Raw genomic sequence first — 23,897 nt, 5'->3', positions numbered from 1 at the left:
GACAAGGACTGTGTCCAATCCGATTATCTATCGCAGCACTTAGTACAGTGCCTGACATAATAATAATAATAATAATGATTACTATTCTTATCATTATGGTATTTGTTAAGCACTTACCACATGCCAAGCACTTGTTCTAAGTGCTGGGGTAGATACCAGTTAATCAGGTTGTTCCACATGGGGTTCACAGTCTTAATCCCCATTTTACAGTTGAGGTAACTAAGGCATGGAGAAATTAAGTGACTTGCCCAAGGTTATTCAGCAGACAAGTGGCGAAGCCAGGATTAGAACTCATGTGCTCTGACTCCCAAACCTGTGCTGTTTCCGCTAGGCCATGCTGTTTCTCATGGTTAAGAGTGCTTAAGTGCTTAACAAATACCATTAAAAAAGTATTTAAGGGTTGCAAGTCGTATAGTTTGAACTCAGTGTCATGAGTTCTCTTCAATGATCAGACATAACCACTGCCAGTGAGTAACATTTATTTTAGTAGCAGAGTTCAGGCAGATGAGCTAAATATCAGCATGAATATCGGTATACAGTATCGTTATATATCTATATAAGGACCAGAGTGGACAGTATGGACCAGACAGGAAGGAGTGGATAGTGGATTGTTTTGGTGGTTTGGAGAATGGGTGGGCTCTGATGAGTGTGGCCTGGTGGATGGATTATGGGCCAGGAAGTTAGGGGAACCTGGGTTCCAATCTGGTCTCTACCTCATGTCTTCTGTGTGACCTTGGGCAAGTCATTCACTTCTCTTTGCCTCAGTTACCTCATCTGTAAAATGGGGATTAAGATTGTGAGCTCCCTGTGAGGCAGGGACTGTGTCCAACCTGATTATCTTGTATCTACCCCAGCACCTAATACTGTATGCCTGGCATACAGTAAGTGCTTAACAAATATGATAAAAAAAGGAACCAGATAAAGGGGGAAAAGAAGTGGTTGGTGGTCACACAGTCAGGAGACAGGAGGCAAAGGCATAGGGGACAGCTAGGGAAAAGGGATTGGTTGAAAGTCTGCAAATAAGAGAATCCTAACTGGACTGGAGATCATAGGCTGGTGAATGATGGTGATGATGATGGTATTTGTTAAGCACTTACTATGTTCCAAGCACTGTTCTAAGCTGGAAGTTACAAGGTAATTGGGTTGTCCCACGTGGGGCTCACAGACTTAATCCCCATTTTACAGATGAGGTAACTGAGGCACAGAGAAGATAAGTGGCTTGCCTAAGGTCACACCGCAGACAAGTGTCAGAGCAGGGATTAGAACCCACGTCCTCTGACTCCCAAACTCATGCTCTTTCCACTAAGCTACGCTGCTTCTCATACATACAGGATGAGAGCAGAGTGTGGGGATCTGCTAGGGAGGGGCTTGGACTCATCAATAAGGAGTTTGTGTTTGACCCTTAAGGAGTCCCTGAAGGGTTAGCTTTCGTGGGTTAATATTAGCATAGCTGCAAATGAAGTGAGAACCTCTCTTGCAGTGTACAGCTTATTTTGAAGTTGGGAGAGCATAGAAAATTAGAGACCAAATACGAGCAGGAATCGGTAGTAGAGCTGGGTTGCACGGGTCCTAGACAAAAGGATTACATAGCTTGTTGATGATGGTGTTCATTGGTTCTGCATCATGGTCCATTTCCCATATGAATTCTAATAGGATGAGAAACTCAATGGAGTTGGGCCATATGCCATGAATTTTGTCGGATGTTATAAGAAATGTGGTTGCCGAGATGCAGTTTATGACCTGTTTCAAGGCCCTGCTAGATGACAGAGATGTAGTCATGCTTAGGCAGAGCAAAACACAATGATCTAGTGGTTCCTGTTGTCTTTAGGGGATCAAAAGGAACAGGCAAGAGACTTCGATTTATGTTTATAAAACATAATTTTGGTCAGGTTCTATTATTTTTCATTAGTTGTGACTTTTAAATCACTGAGCAGCATGTTGAGACCAAGACAAATGGGAGTCCAGGTGGGCTTGCTGAGGATGATAAGTAGGGGTGAAAGACCGGCATTCATGGTTACCCCAGGCTTTGGACTCTGGGAAACTTCTAGGGTTATGATGGTGACTTTATTAATATAAACATGACAAAGAGTAGAAGACCCTAGGGAAAAAAATGATAACCATTTTAAATGGGGCATGATAGGGCATTCATAAAAGATTGTGAGGGCTGAGTAAAACTAGAGAAGCGGTGGGGTGAGGAAACTGTATTTAACCGAGGAAACAAAGAAAAAGAACACCCTGAGGCAGTGTATGAAGGGGAAAAAGGTAAAGCGTTAAGGCAGCTCAAACCTGGTCCTGAAAATAGAGGCCAAGCTCTGTCAGCCTCATTCTAGCTTCTCTCATATCTGCCACAGTGCTTAGTGGAGGGCTTGGCACATAGGAAGCACTTAACAAATACCATAATTAAATGAAATAGCACATTCCCATTGCCATCTCCTCATAGCAGAGCTGGAACAGCTTGCTGGAAGGACAGGATTTGGAGATCAAAAGTGTGAGGAGATATAATGTCTGCCCTGGGAGACATACGCCTCAGCACAGTAAGATCTTCCTCTCAGTTGTGAGATCCTCCTCTAGACTGTGTGCTCCTTGTGGGCAGGGAACATGTCACCAACTCTATTATTGTACTCTCCCAAGCATTTACAATAGTGTTCTGTGTGCACGGTAAGCACTCAGTAAATATGATTGATTTATTAATATCTCCATCTTGTTCTGAGCCTTTAGGTGGTAGGGCTATGCCACAAGTGCTCACAGTAATCACCAGCACAAATTAAGTCCTGGATCAAAGGTAATATTTCAGTGAACATTAACAATGATGGGGCAAGAGAGGAGGGGGAACTTGTGAGGGATTAGTGAAAGGTAAGTGGAGAAGCAAGATTCTCAGTTTCTTGACTACCAGGGCTAAAGGGTTTACCAAAAACAGAGAGTGCTTAGACTAAATAAAATCCTGAAGCAAAGTCAAGATGAGTATGGATTAGGATGGAGTCCGGACCCTTGGATTTGGCCAGGAGGAAAAAATTGGTGTATTCATAAGGTTAGTTTCAGTAGCTTTGTAAAACGGAAGCCAAACTTGAGGAGATCAAGGAAGGAAAATAGGAATAGGCCAGATGAATGAGAAGCAGAGTGGCCTAGTGAACAGAGCACGGACCCACGAGTCAGAAGGACCTGGGTTATAATTCTGGCTCCAGCAATTCATTCATTCATTCATTTATTCATTCATTTATTCAATCATATTTATTGAGCGCTTACTGTGTGCAGAGCACTGTAGTAAGGGCTTGGGAAGCGCTTGGTAGTTACCGTCTCGGCAACATATTAGAGACAGTCCCACTTGTTTGCGGTATTTTTTTGGGCAAATCACTTTACTTCTCTGTGCCTCAGTTACCTCATCTGTAAAATGGGGATTAAGAACATGAGCACCATGTGTAAAAAGGACTGTGTCCAACCAAATTAATTTGTATCTATCCCAGCACATAGTACAGTGCTTGGCACAGAGTAAGTGTTTAACAAAATAGCCCCATGAGGGACATGGACTCTGTCCAACCTAATTCACTTGTGTCCACCCCAGTGTCTGGCACATAGAGCTTTGCAAATGTTATAATTATACTGGTTTATCAAATACCACAGCAATGGCTACAGGGAAATGGGAGAGCAGGTGAAGGACAGGTGGGAGCCAGCAATAATTTATAACTTGGGCATTTCTTTGTGTGTTTGAATGCAATAAGGGAAGACTCTGAAGGGAAGAGAACTCAGTGATGAGAGAAGAAACAGGTAGGACTGGGTCAAGATTTCACAGTGCAAGAGACTAGAGATAAATCAGACCTTGGGTGAACATTTTTACTGATGAGGTCAGAGGAGGAGAGAGGAAAGAGGCAAAATGGAAAGAAAGGTAGGAAAGAAGGAGGAGGGAGAGGGGAAGGAGAAAGGCAGAGAAGAAGGAGGGAGAAGAGAAGGAGGTAAAGGGCGAGGGAGAGAAGGAACTGGTGAAGATAAGTTATTTGAAGGTAAGGCAAGACAGGCAGAGGAGTGAGTATCTGGAGGCGGAGGAGGCAGAGAATGTCTGTTATAGCTAGTAGTGGACAGGGAATGTATCTGCTTATTGTTGTATTGTACTCTCCCAAGCGCTTAGGACAGTTTTCTTGCCACAGTAAGTGCTCAATAAATGTGGTTGACTGACTTTCCTAAGCACTTAATACAGTGCTCTGCATACAATAAGCACTCAGTAAATACAATTGATTGCTTGAGGAGATACAGCTCTTAATCAAAGGACAATTTGTTATGAGACCAGATGCAGTTAAAGGAACATCACTCCTGATGATCTCAATCTTTCAGTGAAAAACTCTTGGGAAAGTGTAAGTCATGAAGGAGGGAGGTTCAAAATCAGAGAACTTTGTAGGCTAAAGGAATATTTGTGGTTTGTGGGCAATGAGTGTAGATGTTGAGAAGGAACCTCCTGCTAGTACTTAGTTGTCATGATTGTGTTGAAGGGAAGGCTGAGATTATAGTGCCTGAATTTCTGTGCATAGTTACCGGATAACTGCACAAAAATAGTGGAAATGAGTGGAGGGTTGATCCGTGTTTGGAGGCTGGTGGCTTTTACTTGGCAGTAAGGAAGAAGGATAAAATCATCCAGAGTGGTGATGCAAGAGTGATTTTCCAGGTGAATGCTGAAATCACTTCAAGATGAGGATGGATGTTTAAAGGGAGAGGGGAAAAATGGTAAAGCGGAACTTAAATTAATCAGGGATCAGATCGACGCCTTCCTTGAATAACCTTTTCTGCCCCACCTGAGTCTCACTAATTTTTCTCTTCTGCTTCACCTATTAATTCTGTACCCTCTATGCATTTGATACTCACCCTACCATCACTACACATGCTACATATCTCGTACTTTGTTGCTTTGTCTATAGTTTATTTTAGTCTGTCCCCACCCCCCGCTAATAATAATGATAATAATAATTATGCTACTTGTTAAGCACTTATTCTGTGCCAAGCACTGTTACAAATGGTGGGGTAGATACAAGTTAATCAGGTTGGACACTGTCCCTATGGGAATGGGAATAAGGGGCTCAATTTCTTGATCCCCATTTTATAGATGAGGTAACTGAGGCCCAGAGAAGTGAAGTGACTTGCCCGAGGTCACACAGCAGATATGTGGCGGAGCTGGGATTAGAACGCAGTTATTTCTGATTCCTAGGCCGGTGCTCTATCCACTAAGCCATGCTGCTTCTCTTGATGGTAAGCTATCAAGGGCTGGGATTTTTTTTAAAATGGTATTTGGTAAGTGCTTACTATGTACCAGGCACTGAGTGCTGGATTCGAAACAAGATAATCAGGTTGAACTGAGGTCCTCTGACTCTCAGGCCCATTCTTTGTGATTGTGTCTACCTACTCTCAAGTGCTTAGTACATTGTTCTGCACACTGTAAGCACTCAATAAATACCATTGACAGATTAGTTGGGACCAGAAGGATAGAAGAAATTGTAAACTAAAGTTGCAGAGGGTAAAATAAATAGATGGTGTGGGATCCAAATACATAAGAAGTTAATGAGGTGGAAGGAATAAACACTTGAAACTGGCATTTCAGAGAGAAAGGAGAAAGCCAACTCCTCTTGAACTGCTAGAGGGTGAAGTGAGGAAAAACAAAGACACATCCTTGAAAGATGGCTGCAGGGGAGACCCTGTCCCTGGAAGAAAGCCACACTTCCGTGAGAGTTCAGTGATGAAGATAATAAGAATGCAATCTGCCCCAGTATGCACTGGAAATTGGAGAAAGCTTAGTGGAAAAATGACCAGAATTTGTAAGAATGAGGTAGAAGTTAATGAAGGTTTAGGAAGTGGAGCTGTGGTCAAGGTAGCGGTGTGGGAGATAAAAGATAATTATTTTAACACAGAGGCAGGAGTCATCATCGTCATCATCACTGATGCTATTTATTGAAATGCTTAGGGAAATTTAGATTGAACAATAAACTAAATTGTAAAGGATAATTCATACTAAGGTATGGGAAAGTCTTGGGCAGTTAAAAAAATAAGATGCCCTCTAGAAGCAGGGTGTCACAGTGGAAGAGAGTCAGGGAGTCAGAGGAGCTGGGTTCTAACCACCTGTCTGCTGTGGGACCTTGGGCAAGATGCTTAACTTCTCTGTGCCTCAGTTACCTCATCTGTAAAATGGAGATTCAATCCCAGTGCCTCCCACTTGCACTATAAGCACCATTTGGGACAGGGACTTTACCCTACCTGGTTAGTCTTTATCTATTCCAGCACTTAGTGCAATGCTTAACAAGTTCTACTGCTGTCGTTTAGCGTGGCATAGTGGAAAGAGCACAGGCTTGGAAGACAGAGGTCATGGGTTCTAATCCTGGCCCCACCACTGATCAACTGTGTGACTTTGATTAAGTCATTTGACTTCTCTGTGCCTCAGTTACCTCATCTGTAAAATGGGGGTTATGTCTGTGAGCCCTACATGGGACAGCCTGATTACCCAGTATCTACCTCAGTGCTTAGAACAGTGCTTGGCACATAGTAAGCGCTTAACAAATGCCATCATTACTATCATTATTACTATTTTTTATCATTATTATTATTGTCCTTGGGGTAATGCTTGGAAAATTCAGCAGGATGTGTACAGTTTATCGGTATATTTTCTGAGGGAACTATCCTTTGGGATGGATCCAATTGAATCCAGGTCCTCAGGATTCCCTCTGTGTTTCTAACCTGAAGAAAGAAGGACGAGGTCATGGTGTATCTAACACGGCCTTGTGGAAAGCGCGTGGGCCTGACAGTCAGTGGACTTGGTTTCCAATCCCAGCTCTGCCACCTGCCTGCTGTGTGACTTCAGGGAAGTCATTTAACTTTTCTGAGCCTCAGCCCCCTGACCTATAAAAAATGGGATTCACTACCTCTTCTCCCTCATACTTAAGCTGTGAACCCCATGTGGAACAGGAATTGTATCTTACCTTATTTTCTTGTATCTATCCCAACATTTGCCACATAGTAAACACTTAACAAATGTCACTATTATTATTATAAGCAGCTCCTTGGATTGGTGTCTGAGCCCCACATCAAAGTAAAGAGGAGTAACCAGGTATAAGACACAAAGGGAGGGATACATGGAATGGATTTCAAATTTTGCATTTTTTGCTCTGAAATCTTCACCTGTTCATCTAGTCTGCATGGAGTACAAAAATCAGGAGTTTTACAAAATGACTATGTATGTGTGTACCTAGTTGTCCATTGTCAAAGAAGAGGAGAAAATGTTTAGATCATATCTATGTAGCCAGATAAACGTTCACCAGCTGTGGATCTCTGGTGAACCAGGCTTACTAAATAATGTGAGAAACAGTAGAACATTTAAAATGTTGGTGCTCAGAGGCAATGAGTTAAAATTTCATCTGTTCCATAGCATGCCAAGTTTTAACCCTTTCCTAACACGTATGAAAATGAAGACAGATTTTTCATAAGGAAAATTGCAGAAATGACAGAAGTGTCTTGGTTAAATAGATCACATCTGTGAAAGACATTTTTAATTTGAATGCTGTTGTCAGGGTCAGGGGCTGTAGGATTGTTGGAGCTCTGGGAAAAAGAGCCATTTGAGGTTCTCCAGAGGCTTTATGTTGAAGACCTACAAGCAAATCATACAATTCAATTTCTTTGATGTTCATATTTTTGAGAAAGAACAAAGCTTATAATTAGAGGTTTATTACAAAGTGAGTTATATTTTGGAGTCAGAGCTCCTAAACATTGGGTCTTGGGTGATCTTCCCTCCTCGTGGGACACTTCAGACCTTGGGAGAGAAGTAATGTAGAGCAGAAAAGTCTCCCATACTACAAATGTCAGAAAGTTGGAGAAAGTACTATGAGGTTTCCAGCCCAGACATGAGAAACTGAGCATTTTGAGAGAGGGTGTGAAGGTGGAGATTGGGATGAGACAGTTTGACAAGTTTGGGACAATTCCAATTCCAAAAGATTTGTTTATCTTGCTAAAATAACTTGAGAGCTGTCCCAGCTTTGTGGGGGCAAATGGTGATTCTATGGTGACTTAATTTTATCATTGATGGTAGATTAGTTTCATTATTCATTAGGGTTTTGAGCTGTAGGTGAAAGCTCTTTCAGTTCTTCAGTCAATCGGTAGCATTTATTGAGTACTTACTGTGTACAAAGCACTGTAGAAAGAGCTTGGGAGAATACAGTATAACAGAGTTGATAAACAAGTTTCCTGCCCACAGTGAGCTTATAGTTTTAGAGGGAACTTACAGTCTCTACTTCTGTCACTTTCCTTCCCTCCCCATTTGTTCAGTATCTTTACAGGTAGGGTCCTCTCTATCTTTACTTGAGGATGATGGTAATAATAATAATAATGATGATAATAATACAGTGCTTGGTTCCAAGCACTGTAGCAAGTGCTGAGGCACATACAAGATAATCAGGTTGGACACAGTCCCTGTCTCACATGAGGCTTAGAGTCTAAGAGGGAAAACAGATCTTTAATTCCCATTTTACAGATGAGTTCAGTGAATTACCTTGTCACACACCAAGCAAATCAGTCAGTGGTATGTATTGAGAAATTAGTGTGCAAAACACTGTGTTAAGCACTTGAGAGTATAATATAAAAGAGTGGGAGATGCTTTCCCTGCCCACATGGGATTGGCAGCCTACAAGGAAAACAATTAGAACCCACACTCTCTGATTCCCAGGCCAGTGATATTTCCCATTCATTTATTCATTCAATCATAGTTAATGAGCACTAACTGTTTGCAGAGCACTGTACTAAATACTAGAGAAAGTATAATACAAGAATAAACAGTGACCTTTCCTGCCCACAATGAGCTTGCAGTCTAGGAGGGGTGAGACAGATAATAATAATAATAAAAAAAATGGCATTTATTAAGTGCTTACTATGTGCAGAGCACTGTTCTAAGAACTGAGTATCAATACAAATAAAGTTACAAATTTTTACAGAAGTGCTTTGGGGCTGGGAGGGGGGAAGAGCAAAGGGAGCAAGTCAGGGCAACACAGAAGGGAGTGGGAGATGAGGAAAAGTGGGGCTTAGTCTGGGAAGGCGTCCTGGAGGAGATGTGCCTTCAATAAGGGTTTGAAGCCTGGGAGAGTAATTGTCAGATTTGAGGATGGAGGGCATTCCAGGCCAGAGGCAGGATGTGGGCTAGGGGTCAGAGGCGAGACAGGTGAGATCAGTGAGAAGGTTAGCACTGGAGGAGCGAAGTATGCGGGCTGGGTTGTAGAAGGAGAGAAGCGAGATGAAGTAAAAGGGGACAAGGTGATGGAGTGCTTTAAAGCCAATGGTGAGGAGTTTTTGTTTGATATGGAGGAGGATGGGCAACCACTGGAGTTTTTTTGGAGGGGGGTGAAGACCTGAAAGTTTCTGTAGAAACATGATCTGGGCAATAGAGTGAAGAATGGTCTGGTGTAGGGAGATACCTAAGCCACACTGCTACCTAGAGCTCTCTATAAGGTGATATTGCTGCTTTCTTTCTGTAAGGCCACATTGTACTTTTCATAGGTTAATTGTATACAGGTTAAGGCCACAAGGAGATTAGCAGAGTGTCCTTCCATGCTCTTACTGGTATGTGCAGTATTCAGAATCTTGTATTAAATTTACTGCTGGTTCAATGCACATTTTACTATTATCAGTCTCCGAACCGTGTCAGTGGTGAAGGGGAGAATTTGGGAGGGAATTGCAATATCCGTGATGGGCCCTAGTAAGACGGCCAGGGAAAGCACCCTGGCCTGGGCTCTTTTCGGTCATTTCTTTTCCAGAGCTAGGAGTTGTGGGAAGAGACCCTTGAAAATGAGGACGATGTTCTTCTGGCCTCCTCAGAACTCTCCCGTTTGGGCTTTTTGCTCCAGCTGTCTTTAGCTCATTGGATGACTGGCTGCCTCTCTCCTTGCCCATTTCACCAGGTTTCTCCCTTGTTGCTTGCCCCTTACCTTTCTTGTGCCTCCACTGCCCTTTAGCTTTTAGCTCAAATATTGACTGGTTCATCAGAGATGCCTGACATTTACCCAGGTGTTTCCAAGAACCATCTAACCTATGTGCTATGTTCTATAATATATTGCTAACATCTATGTAGATTTGGTCATAGTTACAATTGATCTTGTGAGACTACACTATAGCCTAACTATTCATGACAGAGTGGTTTTCCTATTTTTTGTATGAATATGAAGTGTTTCCTTTTTCCTAGACATGACTGGTCAGTCACCTGGGTTCTTTTCAATTGCTCCATTCCTTCCTCACATCTGATTTTCATCCATTTTCACCACTGCAAAGTCTGCCATATTCCTCCTCTTTTTTTCATATTTGACCCTTCCATTTGTCTCCTTGAACACATGCTCTTGAAAAATGTTGCTTGCAAAATGTATTCGTGCTTCTCTGTTATTACCCACACAATACTTACCGACTTTCTACTTCGTTTGATGTAGTGCCAGCTCTGTCCTTCACTTCATTTCCATTTCCCAGTCTAGCTACTGTGTCAGCGCTTAGGTCATTTTTCTCCACACTGGGCTGACCACATCTGCTTACTGCTTGATACTGAACTTACCTTTTGAACTATATTTACTTCAAATGTGTTCTCTTTGAAAATACTAGGTAAGCATAACTCTTTCTATCATATCCTTCTATACTGAACTTTCTCCTCCTCCCCTGATCTACTTTTGGAAGGGTGGGTTTTCCCTGGCTTTCCATTCTGTACAGAGAACCCCTGACTCCCTCCATATTGTCCAAAATGTTCTTAAATACCAACACGGAGAAGTGCACTGTCCTTAAAAAAAGTCATAATGAGGTTTCAGAAGAGTGGGTGTCTTTTCTCCAAGCCTCTGCCCAACCTCTTTACCTCCTTCTCCATGACTGTGTTTGGAATGAAATGTGACAGTTGAGAGAGAGAGGAAGAGGAGACAAGGAGCGTAACAAAAAGGTAGCTTACTCTTCTCTGTTCTTCACCCTGTAGACTGTAAGCTTCTTAAAAAAAAATTAAGCTCAATGTGCCAGGCACTGTACTAAAAGCTGGGGTAGATACAAGCTAAGCATGTTAAACAGTCCACATCCCACAGGGTTCTCACAGACTTAATCCCTAGGCTTCAGATGAGGTAACTAAGGCACAAAGAAATTAAGTGACTTGCCCAGAGTCACACAGCAGACAAGTAGCAGAGCCAGGATTTGAACCCTGCTGGGCAATTGTACTGTCCCAAGAGCTTAGTAGAGTGTTCTGCCCAAAGTAAGTGCTTAATAAGTACGATTTATTGATTTTTCTTCTCAAACACCAGCCCTGGATCACTAGCTTGTGGGCAGGGAATGTGTCTGATGTTGTATTGTATTGTTGTACTGTATTGTATAGAGAAGCAGTGTGGCTCAGTGGAAAGAGCCCGGGCTTTGGAGTCAGAGGTCATGGGTTCAAATTCCAGCTCCGCCAATTGTCAGCTGGCTGACTTTGGGCAAGTCACTTAACTTCTCTGGGCCTCAGTTACCTCATCTGTAAAATGGGGATTAAGACTGTGAGCCCCCTTTGGGACAACCTGATCACCTTGTAACCTTCCTAGTGCTTAGAACAGTGCTTTGCACATAGTAAGTGCTTAATAAATGCCATTATTATTATTATTGTACCTTCCCAAGCACTTAGTACAGTGCTTTGCACACAGTAAGTGCTTGGTAAATAGGATTAATAATAATAATAATAATCATCATCATCATCATCACTCTAGTGCTCAGATACTCCTATTTCTTGCTTCAACCAACCCTCCCTGTGCATTTCCAAAGAGGTGTCCCAGGTGGCATGCTGCTGTATGTGCCCCAGAGGCACCTCTTCACTTTGCTTCCTCCCCATCATTACATTACATTTGTACTTATGCTGCATTTTGGAGTTGAGTTTCTTTCTTTAGCTACAAGCTCTTTTGGGAAAGGACTTTATTGGTATGTCACAGTATTATTTACTGAGCAGTGCCATGTGCATTCATGGAGGAGTATAAATATTAAAAAATAATATCAGGTGACTTTGGAGAAATTATGTCTAGCTTTTAAAGGAGAAATATTATGGTTGTTGGTAAAAGCAGGCACCCACAACATCTGTGGCTTGCCTTCTGACTGGTCTTTTTCTTAGTAATGCTAAAAGGCCTGGTTAAATAGAACTAATGACTCAGAGGCCCATTTCAAATTGTCGTGTTCTGCTAATTAGCGAAAGGGTGACCAAAAGAGTAAACAACAAGGCTGCAGCATCAAAGAAGATTAGGTTTTCAGGATTGCTACCATGAGCTATGGCCCAAATGATAGCCACATGGGCCCTCTGAGAATAACCACTACTGATGACTGAGTTAATTTTATGAACAAAAGAGTAACAGCATCGTTGATAGATACTCTTTTCCTGGTGTTTTCTTTTAAAGACAGGCAAGCCTCTCAAGTGCCCTGCTTCCTGCAGTACCATGTGGCAGGAATTCCATTGAAAATTTGAATTTTCTACAGCTTTGTTTTCAGAGCTGGTTGTCATTTCCATAAAACCCTTCCCACTCTTGTGTTAAAGTATTCTTCTTCAAATGCCGTCAAGTCATTTCCAATTCATAGCGACTCTGTGGACAAACCACACTGGCAGAATGCCTCATCCTGTCCCGACTGGATTACTGCATCAGCCTCCTTTCTGACCTCCCAACCTCCCGTCTCTTCTCACTTCAGTCCATACTTCACTCTACTGCCCAGATTATCTTGCTACAGAAACGTTTAGGGCATGTGACCCCCTTCCTCAAAAATCTCCAGTGGTTGCTTATCAACCTCTGTATCAAACAAAAACTCCTCACTTTTGGCTTCAAAGCTCTCCATCACCTTGCCCTTTCTTACTTCACCTCCTTTCACTCCTTCTAAATCTCAGCCCACACAATCTGGTCCTCTGGTTCTCACTTTCTCACTGTGCCTCGTTCGTCCCTGTCCCACTGTCAACCCCTAGCCCACATCCTATCTCTGGCCTGGAATACCTTCCCTCCTCAAATCCCACAAACAATCACTCTTCCCCCCTTCAAAGCCCTACTGATGGCTCACCTCCACCAAGAGGCCTTCCCAGACTAAATCCCCCTTTTTCTCAGCTCCTCCTCCCATCCATGTCACCTAGACTCGTTCCCTTTACTCTAGTCCTCCCATCCCTGCCCCACAGTACTTATGTAGATATGTATATATCTATAATTCTATTTATTTATATTAATGCCTGTTTACTTGTTTTGAAGTGTATATATCTATAATTCTGTTTATATCGATGCCTCTTTACTTGTTTTGATGTCTCTCTCCCCCCTTCTAGACTGTAAGCCCGATGTGGGCAGGGATTGTCCCTATTGCTGAACTGTACTTTCTAAGCGCTTAGTATAGTGCTCTGCACACAGTAAGTGCTCAATAAATATGATTGAATGAATGAATGAATGTGTATCCATGGAGTTTTTTGTTACAAAATGCGGAAGTAGTTTACCATTACCTTCTTCTGCACAGCAAAAACTCGTCTCAAAGGTTGTCTTTGATAAACATTTTGAATGCTTGATCATCTGCCTTTGACTCTTTCCTATGCCACTGCTGCCCACCACAGGTGAATCGACTTTGTCCGATGCTTCGGCTTGGATTTTTCAACTATGGGTAACCCTGACAAGAGACTACCTCTCAATGGCAAATTTACTATTCTATTTATTTTGTCAGTGATGTGCATCTAGCTTTACTTCTATTTATTCTGATGACTTGACACCTGACCACATGTTTTGCTGTCTGTCTCCCCCTTCTAGACTGTGAGCCCATTGTTGGGTAGGGACCGTCTCTATAAGTTGCCAAGCTGTACTTCCCAAGCGCTTAGTACAGTGCTCTGCACACAGTAAGCACTCAATAAATACGATTGAATGAATGAATAAATGAATGAATGAATGGCACAGCTCTGAGCTTCATTGGCATATGCAAACTCTCCTGCCACAATAAGGCATTGACTCATAGGAGAGGTTTAAGTACTACCATTGCAAAATTCCATTTGACAACTGGGCCTTACCAACATTTGTGGGAAGTAAAATCAACCTCATTTTCAGACTTGCACAGTAAAGGTCACAGTTGTTAAGGTGACTTTCTCAAAGCAACATAGCAACACAAAGGCAAAGTAGGAAGTAGGGAGGATAGCCTTTGACTCCACTGACCAGGCTAATCCATCTGACATCACACCATGGCTGGTGACACCAGAATTCCTCCTGACCTGGTTTTAAAGGGGGTAAAATAGGTTTCCTTTTTTTTTTTTGAAACTTTCCTTCAAGGTACCATATGTTTAAAATAAATAAATAGGAATTAGTCTATTAGAGATTTCTAATTAGAAATCTTTGTAAACTAATTCTACAGAGAATCACTCACCCCAACTTCAATGCCTTATTTAAGGCGCATCTCCTCCAAGAGACCTTCCCTGACTAAGTCCTCATTTCCTCTTTTCCCACTCTTTTCTGCATTGCCTTGATTTGTTCCCTTTACTCACCCTTCCCACAGCACTTATGTCCATATCTGTAATTTCTTTATATAAATGTATATCTCCCCTTCTAGACTGTGAGCTCATTGTGGGCAGGGAATGTGTCTACCAACTCTGTTGTATTATACTCCCAAGTGCTTAGCACAGTGCTTGCACACAGAGTTCAGTAAATACAATTGAATGATTGGTATCCAATAACAGAATTGTGAGTACTTTTCATATGTGTCAGTGTGTGTGTGTGTGTGTATAGTTGATCATATATATATATATATATATATAAGTATATATATATATACTTAAATTACATTAAATTTAATTACCCTTTCAAATTACATTGGCTCTGAGCTAGATTGGGCCTGACACCATTGATTTTTTTTTTCTCCGTTCTTCAAGGCTGTCCTACTTTCTGCAAAAATCCCTAGCCAGAGATATTTACCCATCATATTTAAAGCAGCAGTTCCAACCTGCGGTATAATCTGGCAGATGCAGTGTCTGTCATTTCATTGCAAAGATAAATGGTTCCAGTGGTGTCATTCCCTTCCTCCTTCCCACTCCCCCACCCCCAAGTCCTATATGACTCAGATCCATTACATAAGCTTCACATGTCTGCAGAGACCTGTAAGGATGGGGCGTAGAATCATTTCCCTCTCAGGATTTTTGCTTCCCTCCTTTGTGATCTCTTTCCATAGCTTATTAGAGGACCCCAGTACTTTCAGCCTGTGGTCACTGCAGTCTCCTGGGCAGCAAAAGTATCTCAGAACTGGCTGACTGACAATCAGCTTTGCATAAAATAACCTGTCCTGGGCCTGGGAACAGCTGCAGAAATAGAACGGACAAGTAACCAGGCAATTTTTCAAAAGATGAAAATACTTCCAGTCTCCCACTTCAGGGTCGCATAAAACCAAAAAGTCATAAACTGGGGATTCTTTCTCCCTGCCCTGATATCTCTCTGTTTTGGGAAAAGGCCAAGTTATTCCCAAGGCTTGAATATTCCCAGGAGTATAACTTCCCAACTTTTCCAACTTTTCGTGTTCCTTTCCCCTTCCCTGTGGGGTTTTAGTCCTTCCCTTAATCGATTGGTGGTTGGGATTTTCAAACATGCATCTCCAAGGAGACATTTCCAGCAAGAAAGAAACATTCCTTTGTAGTCAGGAGAAACATGTGAGGTCCCAAACAGACCATCTAGTTCTCTTCAAAAAGTCCCTTGTGTAGCGACTTGACACCTGCGTTGCCTTAATGGTCCCATTTTTCAAGTTTGAGGTCACAGGAGGGTAAAAACAATCTAGTGACATTTTTTCTGCTAATCCCTTCCTTGGAGTGTTTTTGGGAGGCTTGGCAGAATTTCTTTGAAATGTGGCTTCCAGGCAAATGTAACCAACAGATTGTGAGACTTTAAGTTTGCATGTTAAATATTAATTCCTTATAGATGATAGTGTACATGGTACAGCACACTCACGGAGAACAGGAAGGATACCTCAGAGAATGCAAATGAGACATACCATTCCTCAGGGATTTTTTTTTTTTTAGTTCTGGGTCAGAATCTCCATACTCCAATGTGCTTGATTTTTACCCCACTGTCAGACTTTATTATTTTTCTGTTTAAAATTCATTTCTCCTATCCTTTTTCATAACCATGTTTCGTTCGAATTCACCTCTCATTCCATGGCCCTCTCAGCAGTGTAGATCTTCTGGAGAGCCACTGCTAATGGTTATGAGACCCGTATCTCAACTGGCTAGACAGGGCATATTCTTTCTGGTCCAATGGAGCCTCAATTAACTGACCTTTGGGGCATAGTCTGAGATTCATTACTTTGTCTTACTGTGAACTTCGCCTGGCTTCTGCTCCTCTTAATGTCCAATTCAGCCTTGCTGATGTTAACTTGGCCCTACCCACATTCACCAAAACCAGCTCTCCCTCTATTATCCCTCATATCTTTAGATTATTAGAACACAAATAGTTTCCTGCGAAACAAGAAATACACAGAATTCTCCTAATCAGAGAAAACCATGAAAATCAAATTAAAAAGGAAAGGAAAGCAGAGACAAATAAAACATTACGTTTCTTTTCGGCTCCATGGTTTTCATTAGGCCCACTACCTGATTTGCTATGCCTCCTCTAATATATTTTAGGCCCTGGGGATACGGGGATGTACTTATTTCATGGTTGGTTTAGATCCTATTTTAATGGTGTAAATGCAACTAAAGACATTTTGTTAATGGGCCCTTTACATTTTAAGAATGCTAGATGGTGGAAACATATAACACAGAAGACTTGGGTTTTGGTCAAGGACTCGACTGCCTTTGGCTAGAATCTGCACCTCTGAGTACGGATTGCCCCCATGGGCCTGTTGTGAACACATCCCATAGTAGGTTTTGGACTGTAGATCTTTCACCCTTGCCCTACCCTTTTTCATTAATAATAACAATAATAATGATGGCATTTACTAAGTGCTTACTATGTGCAAAGCACTGTTCTACGCACTGGGGAGGTTACAAGGTGATCAGGTTGTCCCACGGGGGGCTCACAGTCTTAATCCCCATTTTACAGATGAGGTAACTGAGGCCCAGAGAAGTGAAGTGACTTGCTCAAAGTCACCCAGCTGACAATTGGCAGAGCCGGGATTTGAACCCATGACCTCTGACTCCAAAGCCCGAGCTCTTTCCACTGAGCCACGTTGCTGGGTCTGATAAAGAGCATGGGCTTTGGAGTCAGAGGTCATGGGTTCAAATCCCGGCTCCGCCAATTGTCAGCTGTGTGACTTTGGGCAAGTCACTTAACTTCTCTGGGCCTCAGTTACCTCATCTGTAAAATGGGGATTAAGACTGTGAGCCCCCCGTGGGACAACCTGATCACCTTGTAACCTCCCCAGCGCTTAGAACAGTGCTTTGCACATAGTAAGTGCTTAATAAATGCCATTATTATTATTATTATAAAGTCCCATTGTTCCAATGAACACTCACTGATGATAATTGTAGGATTTGCCACAGAATGCCACGGACGGATAGAGGAGCAAAGGTTTGGAGAGGACTGGGTTGCCCTTCACTGGAAAGAGAGTCAAATCTCCCAGTTAATCTCCTGATGACCCAGAAGAACTCTGAAAAGGTGGCCTCTACTAAAAGCTACTCTTTGTCAGTGTTACTATGGGAAGTAAGGATGCACTTCTCTCTGTGGAGTGCATTCTTGAAACAAAGTGTGGCCTATGGAAAGAACACGGGCCCAGGAGTCAGAGGACCCGCGTTCTAATTCCATCTCTGCCACATGTCTGCTGAGTGGTCCTGGTCAAGTCACTTCACTTTCTTTGCCTCAGTTACCTCTTCTGTCTAAATCCTCTCCCCGATTTAGACTGTGAGCCCTATAATCATAATAATGATAATAATAATGACAATGATGGTATTTGTTAAGCACAGATACAAGCTAATCAGGATGTCCCACCTGGGTTTCGCAGTCATAATTCCCATTTTACGGATGAGGTAACTGAGGCTCAGAGAAGTTAAGTTACTTGCCCCAAGTCACACAGCAGAGAAGTGGCAGAGGTGGGATTAGAAGCCATGACCTCCAACTCCCAAGCCCGGGCTCTTTCCACTAAGCCACGCCCTATGTGGGACAGGGACTATATCCAACCTAATTACCTTGTATCTACCCCAGTGCTTAGAGTAGTGCTTGACACATAGTAAACACATAACGAATATCATAAAAAAGGCATCAAATAATAACATCAAAATCCTGCAACAACTTGGAATCATAGACACCAAGCTGATGATGACTAAAACTCACCTGTGATGTTGCAGCAAACTGACCAATCTAAAGTTGCCCAAGAAGATCTTTTATGGAGTGTTGAGTCCTGGAACCAGAGGAAAGAATATAAGGACATATTGAAGGCCAATTTCAAAACCTGCTCCCTTTCATGGTACTGCTTGGAAACCTGTGGCACAAGACAGGTTTCCCTGACACTAGAGATGCCGTTCAGTTATCCAAGTTTTTGAAGCAAATGCATTGCCACAACGAAGAAGAAACATCATCGGTGAAAAATGGCTTTTAAGTCCAGCAGGACAACTAGTACAGTCCTTCACAGGCTCAGGGTGCCATCTATCTTGTGCCACCCACATCTTACAACACTGTAAATAATCAAGCCGAGGACTGCCCAGTGTTTTCAATGGAAAGCTCCAACAAAATCATCATCTATCACCATAGCCCGAAGCATGCATGATATGAATTTTTGAAATGAGCATCCTGGACCTATTCCAACTTCAATCTCCTAACTCTATACTCTATTATATTCCCTGTTAAGCAAGGTAGCTATTTCTTGCATATAGAAAGAAGAAATCCATATTAAATGTTCAGCAGAGTTAGAGTATCAAAGTATTCCTTTAACAGATGAGTTCCTCTTGGGCTTGGCACATGGGCCTGGGAGTTAGAAGGACCTGAGTTCTAATCCCGATTCCACCACTTGTCTGTTGTGTGACCTTGGGCAAGTCACTTCACTTCTCCGGATCTCAGTTCCCTCATCTGTAAAATGGAGATTAAGATTGTGAGCCACATGTGGGACATGGACTGTGTCCAACCTGATTTGCTCGTATTCACCCCAGTGTTTAGTAAAGTGCTTGGCACATAGTAAGTGCTCAACAAATACCAAAATAATAATAATAATCATATTTATCAATATGATATGATATTCAAGGCTAGAGTGTGGAATTACAGGATCACTGTAATTTTGTTTCCCCTCTACAGTAATTAGTGACTAGAGCAAATAGTTCCAGGAAAGTTCTAAGGGCAGTTTTTTATGTGAAGAGATGCAGAAGAGGAGGAAGGTTCTTAAATAGTCTGAATACTATAATGGATAAGTAGATGTCTTAAAAGCCATTGGCGTATTTATCCTATTCCTTTGAAACATTTAAGGCATCTCAGGAGAAGCAGTGGTACCAATCCCATTTGGAAAATTACAAGGATTTGGACTCTTTCAAGGTGTAGTGAGATGACCGTGTTTGACTAAGCCACTTGTAATTATTCTTTGAGACGCCCTCAGATAACTTTAGTTGAAGGGATGTGCTCATTACAGGAAATAGATGGCAGTAGGCAAAAGAGATTTCCCTTACTACTAGCAGGAAGAGAAGGATTCCCAATAAAGGATTATCTCCTGCAGTTTATGCACAGCACAGAGTCCTTTTGCTTTACCATGCTCCTGCTTTGCAGTTACAAAGTTTAGTTTCTCCATTCATACATATTAAGTAATCCCTAGAATAGAAAGGAGAGAGCGCTACCCTTCCCCAACTTTTCCACCCCCTGACAAGTCATGCTATTCGTGCTTAATTTATTATTGTAACCTTAAAAATTTCCTAACCAATTGCTCTGTATTAAATAGCATATCCTGACTGAAGACACTTGATATTTAGGTTTAAGGTTGCTTTATATAACTTGGTGCTGTCTTGTAGTTGTTGAATTTGGGCAGGGGGTGATAGATGAATGGCCTAGAAATGAAAGATTCTTAAAGATGAAGGAAGATTATCAAGATCTCCTAGAGCTGGAAGTTAAGGGGGTCACAAGATAACGGAAGGTTGATGGGCAGAACTAGAAAAAAATGGAATTAAGCTGTAGCTTTGGTGGCCCTTAGCCCAGTTTCATATTAAGCAATTTTCTCTGCCCAGGAGGAGAGAGGAAGAGGCTTGGTAATGGGGTGTCTGGCATTCTTTCTTCAGTGGCCATTTTAGGTTGATCATGGAAAGAATTGCCTGGAAATGAGGAGAGTGAAGGTGCTGAGCATTAATCTGGATCACCAAGTAAAGTTGTGGAAGATAAGGGAAGGACTAAATACCTTCTCAAGAGACCAGATTCTGATTACTTCCAGGAAGTTTCCTTAAAATCACTGTTAATTTTTGTAGCCACCTGTTCATCTTTCTATCCACCTCATGCCCCAAATACCTGGAGGATGAGGATTCCTCTTTGGAAAATACTGGACTACACCTAAGAGTTGTTCTACCATTTTGAAATAACTGTTGGTAGGTATTGAAGCAACTGTTGTAAAAATTGGTCTACCATGTTGAAACAACTGTTGGTAGGTATTGAAATAACTGTTTGTGGTCCCTACAAAATGTGCAGGTTTTTGGCCCAGCTAAATGAGTTTAAAAAGATCAAAATGAATAATCATCTATTGTCCTTTACAGAAGACGTCATTTCTATTTCTGATATTTTCTAGGTACTTATTTTGGTCTAGGGAGAGCATTAGATACTCGGGTACAAGGATAATGAATTCTATGCAATCCCTACCCACAGTACTTCTTGTAGGATGGGAATGTTGGTACTTTCCAAAGTGCTTAGTTCAATGCACTGCATCCAGTGCGAGCTCAATAGAAACTCTTACTACCATTAAAGTCATCAGGGAGGACACATATTCTGGGAAAGAAATAACTTGGTGATTTCTGTAAAAAAAAAGTATACTATGAATCAATCAGTGGTATTTATTGAGCATTTACCTGCTGCAAATAACTGTACTATCAGCTTGGGTGAGCACAATACTACAGTTACTATATGCAATTCCTGCCCAAGAAAAGCAGCAGGGCATTATTCACTCCTTTGTCTCTTCAAGGCTATTCTTGGCGGAAATATTCACACCTTCCTCTCACCAACAGTTGATCTTTGAAGGTTGCTTCAATTCTGTGACTCTCTGACTAGCCTTGTACTGCTATCATCCATTCTCCTCACATGTCCCGTCCAGAGAATTTGTGTTGCAGTGATAAGCAATCATTACTGAGAAACAGAATGGTGTAGTGTAAAGGGCATGGGCCTGGGAATCAGAGAATTATTATTATTATTATTATTATTATTAATATTATTATTATTATGGTACTTTTTAAGTGCTTACTATGTGCCAAACACTGTTCGAAGTGCTGGGGTAGACACATGTTAATCAGTTTGGACACACTCCCTGACTCACATTGGACTCACAATATCAATCCTCATTTTACAGATGAGGTAACTGAGACAGAGAAAAGTGAAGTGACTTGCCCAAGGTCACACAGCAGACAAGTGGCAGAGCTGGAATTAGAACCCATGACCTCTCACTCCTGGGACTGTGCTCTATCTACTACGCCATGCTGCTTCTCATAGTTCTAATCTGCTTCTAATCCCAAATCTGCCACTTGTCCGCTCTGTGACCCTGAGCAAATCACTTAATTTCTCTGTGCCTCAGTTTCCTCATCTGTAAAACGATAATAAAACCTGTTCTTCTTCCCACTTAGACTGTGAGGCCCTCTCCCCACCCTAGACTGTAAACTCCTTGTGGACAGTGATTCTGTTTATTGTTGTATTGGACTCCCCCAAGCACTTAGTAATAATAATAGTGATGGCATTTGTTAAGCTCTTACTATAATAATGATGGCATTTCTTAAGCACTTACTATGTGCAAAGCACTGTTCTAAGCGCTGTTCTAAGTGCTGGGGAGGTTACAAGATGATCAGGTCGTCCCACAGGGGGCTCACAGTCTTCATCCCCATTTTACAGATGAGGGAACTGAGGCACAGAGAAGTAGTAAAGTGCTCTGCACACCGTGAGCACTCAATAAATACGATTGAATGAATTTGGGATGGGGTTGTGCCTGACCTGATTAATCTGTATCTACCTCAGCTGGAACATAGTAAGCACTTAAAAAAATGCCACAATGATGATTATTACTATTTGATTGCCTTTACTCTGGAGAATTGACTGTTTTCTAGAAGTTCATTGCTGGTGTAATGAGTTTGTAAGCTCGTTGTGGGCAAAGAATATGTTACCTCTCTCTGTTACCTTGTACTTTCCCAAGCACTTAGTACAGTGCTTTGCATATAGAAAGTGCTCAATAAATGCAATTGATGGATTGATTGGTAGTCCTATAGCACTACTTGATATGATGTGTGTGGTTGTCAGTAAGCCACATTGACCAGGAATCAATCAGTCGTATTTATTGAGCACTTACTATGCACAGAGCTCTATACTAAGTGTTTGGAAGAGTACGATACAACAGAATTAGCAGAAACGTTCCCTGACCATAATGAGTGTACAGTCTAGAGGGGGAGACAGACAACAAAATAAGTAGACAGGCATCAATAGCATTAAAATAGATAAATAGAATTATAGATGTATATATATATATATATATATATATACATCAATAATAAAGTAAATGCAATAATAAATATGTACAAATATACACAGGTGCTTTGGGGTGGGGAAGGGGGTAGAGCAGAGGGAGGGATTAGGGGCGATGGGGAGGGGAGGAGGAGCAGGGCATCTTCTGGTCATGCTGTCCTGAACTTTTCAGGAATCCAGAATTAACTAAGTAACTTCCAGAGCCCAGCTCCTTTGTTAACAGTTAGTAAGAATGAGACATTAGTGAAAATGAAACAGGGATTGCAACTGGAGAACAAAGCCATTGTCAAATTTAAATCCCCCCACTGCCAGAATTTGCCCTCATCTTTTGCAGGATGGGGGCTAACCTCACTTTTTCATGGGTGACTTGAAGATTTTAAGCTCATTTATGGGCAGGGAACTTGTCTGCTAATTCTCTACCAAATGCCTAGTAGAGAACTCTGCACATAGTAATTATTAGTTTTCAAAATGTTTTAATGGATATTCTTTGTATCTGTGGGGCTCTTATTACCAGAGTGCATAAGCATGGAAATGTAGAAATTGGCCAAGGATAGTATGACTCCTAACCATGCTGCATGCCATTCATGCTATCTTCTATATTTCAAGTGTCTACCTTCTCCTCTCGGTATATTGATGGGAAAACAAAAAAAAAATTTAAAATCCATTCCTATATTAAGAGTTCCCAGGAACAGCAGGACAAAGAAAGGCTCTTGTAACCTGCAATTTAAATAAGGTTAACAGGGGTCCCTTTCCTTCAGTTCCCTTCTTTGTTATAAATACCTTTGGATTTGTACACTATCGTATTCACATAGTATGACAGACTTCATGCCCTGGGAGCAATTAATCAATCAATCACATTTATTGAGTACTTACTGTTTGCAGAGCTCTGTACTAAGTGCTTGGAAAAGGTACACTGCAATGAGTTGGTAGGCATGTTGGTAGACATGCCTGTCTACAATCTAGGGGAGTAGACAGACCTTAAAATAAATTAAGGATAGGTATAAAAGTGCTGTGGGGCAGAGGGTGGGGTGAATAAAGGGCACAAATCCAAGTGCCAGGGTGAAGCAGAAAGGATAGAGAGTAGGGGAAGTGACGACTTAGCCAGGGAAGGCCTCTTGGAGGAGACATGATTCTAATGAGGTTTCAAAGGTGGAGAGAGTGGTGGTCTGCCAGACACGAAGTGGGAGGGAGTTTCAGGCCGAAGGCAAGACATGGGTGAGGGGTCTTTAGCAAGATAGAAAGATTGAGTTGCAGTGAGTAGGTTGGAGTTAGAAGAGTGAATTGGGAATCTTGGGTTGCAGTAGGAAATAAGTGAGGTAA

General features: G+C 41.8%; 1 protein-coding gene across 1 annotated transcript in view; it reads left to right on the top strand.

Annotated features, from left to right (window-relative positions):
* LRRC4C (leucine rich repeat containing 4C) overlaps positions 1 to 23,897 on the top strand; it is a 1,005,802-nt gene that overhangs the window by 6,533 nt on the left and 975,372 nt on the right. The gene's annotated exons all lie outside the window — the stretch shown is intronic.

The sequence above is a fragment of the Tachyglossus aculeatus genome, chromosome 22 (assembly GCF_015852505.1).
Source record: "Tachyglossus aculeatus isolate mTacAcu1 chromosome 22, mTacAcu1.pri, whole genome shotgun sequence".
In the NCBI taxonomy this organism is placed as follows: domain Eukaryota; kingdom Metazoa; phylum Chordata; class Mammalia; order Monotremata; family Tachyglossidae; genus Tachyglossus; species Tachyglossus aculeatus.
The sequence above is the reverse complement of the archived record's forward strand: the minus strand, read 5'-3'. Positions and strand labels throughout refer to the sequence as shown.